This window comes from Hippocampus comes, unplaced genomic scaffold (genome assembly GCF_001891065.2).
Source record: "Hippocampus comes isolate QL1 unplaced genomic scaffold, H_comes_QL1_v1.1 scaffold303, whole genome shotgun sequence".
In the NCBI taxonomy this organism is placed as follows: Eukaryota; Metazoa; Chordata; class Actinopteri; order Syngnathiformes; family Syngnathidae; genus Hippocampus; species Hippocampus comes.
In genome coordinates, this window is record NW_017804747.1 from 87,996 (window position 1) to 97,575 (window position 9,580).

Consider the following 9,580-nt stretch of genomic DNA (forward strand, 5'->3'; position numbering starts at 1 on the left):
CCATCATGTCGAGTGGGCCCTGCTTTTTAAGCTAGGGCCGCGATCTACGAGACAGAAGTGAATAAAGTTAAAATCTTTCGCAATTAGAGTAAAACGCACGCCAATAAAAAGTCACTTACACGTCTTCGTTTTGGATCTGATGGTAGAAAAAGGCGAAGAGAAAACGTGTCTTCCGTTGTGCGTTTCCGTCGCATAGGGCGGACGTTGCGTGTATTTAAGCTGCCGCAGCCTTCCCTCTCCATCCGGGTTACGGCTAGTGGAATTTCCGCTTACGTAAGTTCCGATAACATGTAATATCGTAGTCAAAATGTTAATGCATAGGTTTTTATTCTGGGTGAAGGAAATTCCTTTTCATAGAATTCCGGGATGGGAATGTTTACTGTACATCCCATCCTGCAGACTTGGGGCCCCTGGCTCCTTATCTTAAACCAGCAGTCTCAAACTTGGGTCTTAAACTGGATCGTGATTTTAAATTGGACTGGCAAATTGGTGCCGTTGTTAAATCCAGCTTCTTTCATCTGAGGCAGCTGGCTAAAGTAAAACCTCTCCTTTCTCATGAGCACTTTGAAACAGTAATTCATGCCTTCACCACATCCCGGCTGGATAACTGTAATGAACTTTACTTTGGAGTCAGCCAATTCTCCATTAAGCGTCTCCAGTTGGTCCAGAATGCTGCTGCTCACTTCTTGACAGGTACTCGTGTAATGGGAATTTGACATCTATAACAGTGCTAAAATATACCTATGTGTACCATTGAATGCTGACCAGTTATTTGCAGATAAGCAAAGTTGCTTGCTCAGGTGCATAGACTTCATTCTGTTATCACTATCCAAGGTGCTGACTGTGTTGAATCAGCGCCTGCCAACACAGTATAAAAAAAGAGAGCTCGTCTGATCGGCAGAAGGCTCCGTTGACAGATCTGTAAATGGTGTCTCGACATGTATTAATTTTTTTTTTTTTTTTTTTTTTTTTTTACAAATGAATCTCATCATTTTTTTACATTGATTCATTGTCTTGGTCTCCCTGGACAAGACAATTTAGCAACCCGCATGAGACCTCGAGTGGTTGCTTGAGGAGGAAGACGGATGAGAATTGTACTGCGCAACCTTCTTCACAAAATTTGAAGAACTCCTACCTCATAAATTCGAGAGCGGGTGATTCCGTCCGGCTCGCTGAAAGCTTCCCTTCGAGGTCTCAATGAACTGAAATGGTCCTTTGATACGGTCAATCCGATTTCAAAATTCATGATAAGTAATGACGTGAATATTTTATGAATTTGAAGATGAGATTTAGTTTATTTGTGTGTGTGTGTGTGTGTGTGTGTGTGTGTGTGTGTGTGTGTGTGTGTGTGTGTGTGTGTGTGTAAGAACAGTGAATGAATGCACTGCTTCAATTATTATTGTTGAGTAGGGTTTTTTTTGGCTCCGACCTTGAGGGTCGTTGAGCTTTGTTACTCCGATTGTTATCATTGAGTAGAGTTTATTTTGTTCCGACCAACTCTTGGAGTAAGATAAACTCTCCTTCAGTGACATCCATGCTGTCTCTTTGACATTTGGTGATGACTCGCCACTTTTGGCTCAGGTGCCCACTTCACTCTGGGTCGCCCACAAATATGACATTGGTCTCATCAAAGACTGACCACTTGTTCAGATCATTCTACCTCGTTTTCTGTGGTGTACCTTTCCAACGCATTCTTCTCTGCGCCGGTTCACCCGGACTCTCAGTTCTGGTTCGCTTTCAACTTTTATTGTAAACATTGCTTTGTCAAGGGTCGACCCAAAAAAGTGACAAAGGACCTCGCTTCAAGTCCCACGGCCGGGGACAAACCCGTGAACAAGACAAGATCAGAGTGAGGTGAAATCAGTGCTCCTCTGCATCAAATGGCATGTCAAGCCACCATCAAAGAAAAGACATCATCGACAGAAGTGCTGAGGCATCCTCCTCGGCTACACCACAGGACGACACGGGCCGTACACCTGATGTCTGACCAAACCACTGACACTGCCAATCTTCCGACCCAGATGTACCCTGGCGTCTACCAACCCGATAAGTGCGATTTACGCACAACTACCTGTCTCCTTACTCTCTTAGCCATGATAATCGTGTTCCCCATCTAAAACATCTCCTCGGTCGGCTCCACAGCGAAAAAAGTTACCCATCCACTCTCCTGACCCGGTCTTTTTCATAACGTTTTCCAAATCCTTGTCCCTCTGTCACATCAAAACACAGCCTGATGCATTCCCTTTTTAACCTCGCACATTGGACAACTCCTCTGTCCTGTGTGTACTTCACGCCCTAACAAAGACCCATGCTGATAAAATGGCTGGAAATGCCTAGCATCCCGATCCCACCTCTTAAAGATGACTGTTTTCAAACAATTTAAAGTGAGCAGTAGCAGTATTTGAAGAACAACTTGAAGTGAGCAATTGTACAGAAAGTCCTTGAGCGCTTTAAAGTGTCTAGTGCTGTGGAATATAGATCAGTGACAATTGTTCTAATATGTACAGCGCTGGAGCTACAATGACTATTGTGGTAATACTGTTTCACAGCGGTGTGCAAAATTGCAAAGAGCCACTATAGATTTGGGATCCTGTTTAGGGAGTTCGTGGCTAGAGGGAAGAAGCTGTTTGAATGTCTGCTGGATTTGGTGTGACGGGATCGGATGTGCTTGCCTACACACACACACACACACACACACACACACACACACACACACACACACACACACACACACACAAAGCCCCACTTCAACCCATATGAACTCAAACTTTCTCACAGCATACTGATACATTTTGAAACCAAAATAAACAAAGGCATATATAAAGAGGGTATGGGTGAGATATTATCAGTTGGAGCATCAGTTAAGATCAGCAAGAAGTATACTATTTATGAGTCGCTCGATCATATCTTTGGTCATGACAGTGAACCTGAAGACAGAGAGGAGAGCAAAGCTGAGGGGGATGTGTCTGAGGATACGGTTCAGTGTGACCCTGAACAGGACCACACATCGGATGAGGAGAACTCAGATGTCACAGTTGCTTAAAGAGAGGTCTTCAAGTCAAGAAAGTTGACATTACATGGGCATCAAGCCCTCTTGTCATCCAATGCACCAAGAGAGAACATTCTCAAAATGACTCCAGGGCCGACTACAGATGCAGTGTTGCATGCCCAAGACATCAAGTCAAAGTTTGAGCTGTTCTTTCCACAACCTCTTCAGAAGATCCTGCTTGAGGGGATCAACATTGAAGGGAGAAAAGTGCTTGGTGATAGCTGGACGGAGATTGATAAAACGCAGCTGGATGTCTACATGGGACTGTTGCTTCTTGCTTTGGGTTGACAGATCCTAGAATGAAGCTACTACCATCTTAAGGGATGGTGAGTCAGACCGCTCCATTTTTCAGCCACAATGTAACTTCAAACCTGGATGAACCTGGATGAACAGCTAGACCCTTTCAGAAGCTGCAGTCACTTCTGGTAGTACAGTGTTACGTCTACTTACAAACGCCTCTTCATACGAAATTCTCAAGTTATGAAACACCTCAAGAGGAAAATACTGCCTCTTGTTACGAAAGAAATTTCAAGATACGAAAGGTAAAAATACAGTATGGGCTGCTACTCCCGAGTTTTGTGAACGCAACCTAATTATAGTTGCTCTGCCATTGGCTATTACCTAGCATCTTCCTGGCATCCCATTGGCTAAGAGGGACCTCTGTGTTAATAGGGGTGTTCACATGGCAACTTTTACTCTGGTGTAGCACCGGGGGCTGCCCCCCGTAGAGCGTTCACACGTACAAAGGTACATCGGTGTAGCCCAGGGGTGGGCAATCCCAGTCCTGGAGGGCCGCTATCCTGCATGTTTTCCATCTGTCCCTGTTGCAACACACCTGATTCAATTGTTCAGGCCTCGACAGAGCTTGCTGATGATCTGATCATTTGAATCAGGTGTGTTGGAGAAGGGACAGATGGAAAACATGCAGGATAGCGGCCCTCCAGGACTGGGATTGCCCACCTCTGGTGTAGCCCCTGAAAACAGCTTAAACCGGAGCAAATTTAACCCTGCTCAGGAGGTGATTTAAAAATGTACTCCGGAGTAAATGCTAGTTTGCGGGGCAGCATCGATATAAAATGGGACATGTGAACGCTACAGGGGTAGACTCGCTACGCCTGAGAAGAGTTACGGGTACTGAATGAGTAAACGATCCATTGACAATTCTATCCCACCAAACAGAACAGCATGTTTTCTCGGCGTTTAGTAACACCATGGCAACCGTCCACATGGCCATGAATGACATGATGTTGTCGATTTGTTGCCGAATGAATCGTAGAATGCGTTGTTTTCGTGCTCTGTTGTACTTCCGCCATCTTTCCTTTCTCTCTCTCACGGTGTCGAATAGACCACAGCGTTGATTTTTCTGGAGCAGTGTAAACCATGGTTTTTCGATATGTCACAAACAAGGCGGGGAAAAGGAAGTACACTTTACACATGTGCATGTTTTATTTCCGTATTATTACTATCGTATAGCATGGCCGCAGAAACTGCCGTGTGAACGCAAGTGGTGCTGCACCTGGGTTAACACGCTTCTCTTTAGTAAGCAGCTTTATACGTGTGAACGCTCCACAAAATTTACACCGGTGTAAGATATATCGCAACAAAATACATCGGTGCAGCACCGATGCAAATGTGTGCCGTGTGAACACCCCTAATGTGTGTAGATAGATATGTGTCTATGCAGCATCCTCGTCATTCGCCCCTTGGGCCATGAGGCATTCCGATAGTTTTACGTAAATGTGAATCACCCAGAAAAGGTGTTCACAGATTAGGGCATTTACATGGAAAACGCATCTCAATTTACAAAATTTGCTAGTCAAGAAATTTCTTCCAGAACCAATTAATTTGGTAAGTAGAGGTACCACTGTATGTACCAAGCCAAGTATGGAAAATTACATCAAAATCTGGGCAGCATGTGATGCAAAAAACAGATATGCAAATATACACAATATACACAAATATACATCTGCCAGCATAGAGTGTCACTGATTTTGTTTTCAATTTGCACTTTAAATTCTGATTTAAATAAAGGTTTTTTTTGTTGGTTTTTTTTTGTCTTTTTCCAACCATAAATCTATAACAGGTAACTTTTATCTCTACAGGAAATATAATTAGTGAATGTAAACAGATTTTGTCATTGAAAATGAGTGGTATATTGAAAGAAAAAGGGTGTGTGGAGCCCCCCCAGAAATACATTATCTAAACCAGGGGTGCCCATTACGTCGATCCTGATCTACCGGTAGATCTAAGACAGGTCCCAAGTAGATCCGAGGAGTGTCGAGGAGAAAAAAACAAAACAACCATTTGTGTGTCTTTGTACATGTTAGTAATATTTTTTTTTGTGTTAATCTATGCTGCACCCTGATCCTCCTATCAGACTCATTTTCACCCAAAAAATATTTAAAAAATAAAATAAAGCAGTTAAATCTTGAATTTACGATGGTGCGTGATTACATCACCGGAAGTTGTTAGCGCTCAGCAGTCTGCAATTGCAGCTTGTGATCAGAAATGTTGCGCTCTATCTTTTATCATCATTATTCTCAGTCAGAGTTTGCTTCGTGTACAATTCACCGAGGGCACGGGCAAAGAATAGAAATCTAGGAGGGCCCAGGGAAGCACTTTAAAACGGTACGTGTGAGCTACGATAATTAACAGGCTGCAAAAGTGCATCGCATGCCTCAGTTTCAGGCTGTTTCTCATGGCGTGCACGTGCGCGTGTGTGTGAGTGCGCGCGCGTGCCGGTAAGGTTAGGTCCCGGGAGGTTAGTTGATCAAAAAGTAGATCTTCGGTCCAAAAAGTTTGGGCACTCCTGATCTAAACAGTGTTTCCATGGATATGAATACATACGAAATTAGCAATGAGGTGAAAAACAATGCTAACTAGTGTTTTTAAGTATTTTCAGGCTAAGTTAAAGGACAGGTCAAATTTTACCAAACACTAAAGATACGGGCGTAACAACCACCTAGAACATCTAAGGAATCATCAAGCTCTTTTTTTTTTGCATGCTTTGTCTTACTTTGAGATTTTGGCTGAACGGAAGATGCTTCATAAATATAATGTATTATTGTTGTTGTTATTATTATTATTATTATAACTGCATTTGGGATATAGTAGTTAGAGGCCTACCTTTGCCATCTACAACAGCAATCAGAATGAGACAATTATTTTTGACTGACTTTCGGTGAATGTTTTTGTCAGTTTATGACTGTGTTGGTCGTTAAAATGGCTCCTACTTTGACATTTCTGATGAAAATTTGAGATGTTAGAGCCCCCCCCCCCAACCCCCCACACCTTTCCCATCTACTACAGCAATCAGAATGAGACGTGTTTAAACTGATTTTTGGTGAATACTTTTGTCAATATATAACTATTATTGTGACATAAACGCCTCATATTTTCTCCATATAGAGCGATACACATTCAGCTGTAATACGTAGTAATGTGCCATTTCCAGCAACTACTGCATTCAAAATGGGATCTTATTTGATCCATGGTGATTTGTCCAACATGTCACCGTAGAACGTGCAATTTGTGGACGGATAACTTTTGCTCCTTGGTACGAATTACATCTTCCAAATAGCAAAAGCAGTCAATCTGTGTCAACAAATGATCAGCGTGAAAGGAGCTGCCTTCATTGCATAAGCAAAATCTCCACCTATTCTTTTCACAACCTATAGAGCAAGTGTACTTCGACAGAAAAATGGTAGTTTCGCATAATACTTTCGTCATTTGACACCAATGATTATGGAAGCAATGGGCTCATGCAAACTATCATGAACGATGAGGATAAATAGCGCTACGTACCAAACAATTTTTATTCTTGAGGTGTGTATTGGATTCCGGTAAAAGAACTGGGATTTCCTCTTTACAGTTGCCAAAGACTTCGTCCGGTGATCATTTTCCTTCAACAATTTTTTTTCCACTGTCGGTGGAAAACGTCGTCGTAGCGGAAGAGAAATGGGCGGGTCCAGAATTGTTTGGTCAAACTCTAAACCAATCAGATGGCTAAAACTGTTTCCTGCGCCAATTGGAATCTTCTCTTAAAATATAGCGAGGAAACGATTGGTCGGCTTATCGACGACGTCCAAGTTAAAACGCCTTTGCAAGGGGAGAATATCTACGACAATTCTGTTATATGTAAGATAACATGCCCAGGTAAAAATGGGTGAATTACATCTGGCAGAGCATCCAGCGTAAAAACTGTGCCGAATGTATCAAGCGAATGCCTCGCTGTGCTACTGAGAGCGAAAAAACTAGAGTCACTCCTTCACAACAGGTTCAGAACATACATAGCCCTGAAATCCAAAACAACAAGATACAATACAACACATGCTGATTTATACAGCGCTTTCACAAAAGCTGCAGCTGTAACAAAGCGCTTAACAAAACAGTTAACATAAAGTAAAATAATAAACACAACACATAACATAAAACAAAAACACAAAAAGTAATGACTAAACAAAACAAAAAAATAACACGCAAATGTAAAAAAAAAAGAACAAAACAACAGCAAATTAAAAATCACAACTGCAAATAAATACACAAAACAAAAAAAATGCAAATGGGCAGTGCCGTCTTTACCGAATCAAAGGGCAAACCATTACATCACAAGCCCCAAACCTAACTGACCTGCTCAATTTATTTTTCAACATTGACAAACAGACAGCACACCTATCAGGGGCGTCACTAGGTTTCAAGAACAAGGGGGGCTTAGCCCCAAGGGGAACACAGCCCCTTTAGGGGGGTCTGGGGGCATGCCCCCCCGGGAGAATTTTTTTCTACATTCTGTTAAAAATCCATCAATTCCGTGCACTTTGAGAGCAAAATGAAGAGGCTATGAAGAACTACACACATCACATTAGTATCCTCTTTACTATGATGGGGCTTCCTCCCCTGGACTTTAACTGGACTAGATAATAGAAATTATAAAGAGTTCAAAAGTTCAATCTTGGTTGTTCAAGGGAATTAGAAGGATGCCCGATAACATAACCTATATGACAGTAGTCCTATATTCCTCTCTACCAAAATGTATTAATATATGCTTAGCCCCCAGAAGACTATGTATTTTGAGATGTCTGCCGTGATATGCAATTTAAGTTAGTACAATGAGATGCAAAAGCTTCATCACTTTGGAAAAACACAAGTTTGCTGCTCAATACTTACTGTAAGCTCCGATTGCATTTTGGGAACAGCCTTGCAAGTAAAATTAGCCTTGAGATCTGATAGACTCACCTGTCCAAAGCACCACCTTAATTTATCCAAAAGTGAACACTTGTTACAGTGCAGTTTCTGCTGTTACTGGAGATATTTTAGCGGACTATAGTCACTAGTTTTACCAGCATGGATGCATTGAATACTTAATTTACCTTTCTAAAAAAACTGTCGAATATCCATGCTGTCGACTCAACCTGACTTTCGGCAATGAACTGTCAGTTGTTGCGTTAGCATTTGATGTGGCGATGGTGACAGACACGTCAAATGCTAACGCAACACCTGTTGCGTTCAGGAAACCTGGGAGATTTAACATTATAATAATGGCAGGTTATCGAAATATAATTTAAAATGGCCACATTACATTGAATTTGATGCAATATATTAGAAAAAGTACAGGAAAAATAAATAATAGTTTTTTTTTACATAATGCAATGAAATTATTTAGGGGGGCTAAAGACATTTTTAGGGAGGCTGAAGCCTCCCTAAAATAGGCCTAATGACGCCCATGACACCTATCATCACTTTTAACAAACAGAATAGCCAACATATTAAAAGGTGCACACACTATATTTTTTACTTCCACGAATAAAAATATATATTTGAATCGCGTTGCAATTATATAAAACTACTACACTTAACCAAATTAACACATGTGCATACAATACTTGCTCAAATCAAACTTTCGTTTAAAATTATTAAAAAAAGCAAAATTGTCACTGATTAGTGGTACACTCTCCTGACATTATTGTATCTGCTCCTCTTGGGTTCCATCTTAAAGAAGCATGGTATTTCCTTCCGCTGGTATGCGGATGACTTTCAGATCAATGTCCAGCTGAGCAAAAAAGACACTTTCTCATAAAGGCCACTCGTATCGTGGCTGGAAGTAATCAAGACCTGGATGGCACTAAATTTCTTGAATTTCAATGAAAGGAACACAGATGTGATTGTGTTTGGTCCCAGGGGCCCTTGTACATCCCATCCTGTGTACTTGGGCCCCCTGGCTCCTTATCTTAAGTCAACAGTCTCAAACTTGGGTCTTAAACTGCACAGTGATTTTAAATTGGACCGGCAAACTGGTGCCGATGTTAAATCCAACATCTTTCATCTTAGACAGCTGGCAAAAGTAAAGCCTCTCCTTCCTCAACAGCATTGAAAGAGTACTTCGTGTCTTTGTCACATCTCGGCTGAATTACTGTAATCACCTTTCTTTGGAGTCAGCCAATCCCCCATTAAGCGTCTCCAGTTGGTCCAGAATGCTGCTGCTCGCCTCTTGACTGGTACTCGTAAGAGGGAGCACATAACTCCTACTTTGGCATC

General features: G+C 41.8%; 1 protein-coding gene across 2 annotated transcripts in view; it reads right to left on the bottom strand.

Moving 5' to 3' along the window:
- Positions 1-7,368, bottom strand: part of ccdc102a (coiled-coil domain containing 102A) — a 66,417-nt gene extending 59,049 nt beyond the window's left edge. For both annotated transcript variants that reach the window (XM_019867976.1, XM_019867149.1), the window contains exon 1: positions 6,854-7,368. The gene's annotated coding sequence lies outside the window, so the exon portion shown is untranslated. The remainder of the gene's footprint in view (positions 1-6,853) is intronic.
- Positions 7,369-9,580: the final 2,212 nt, after the last annotated feature.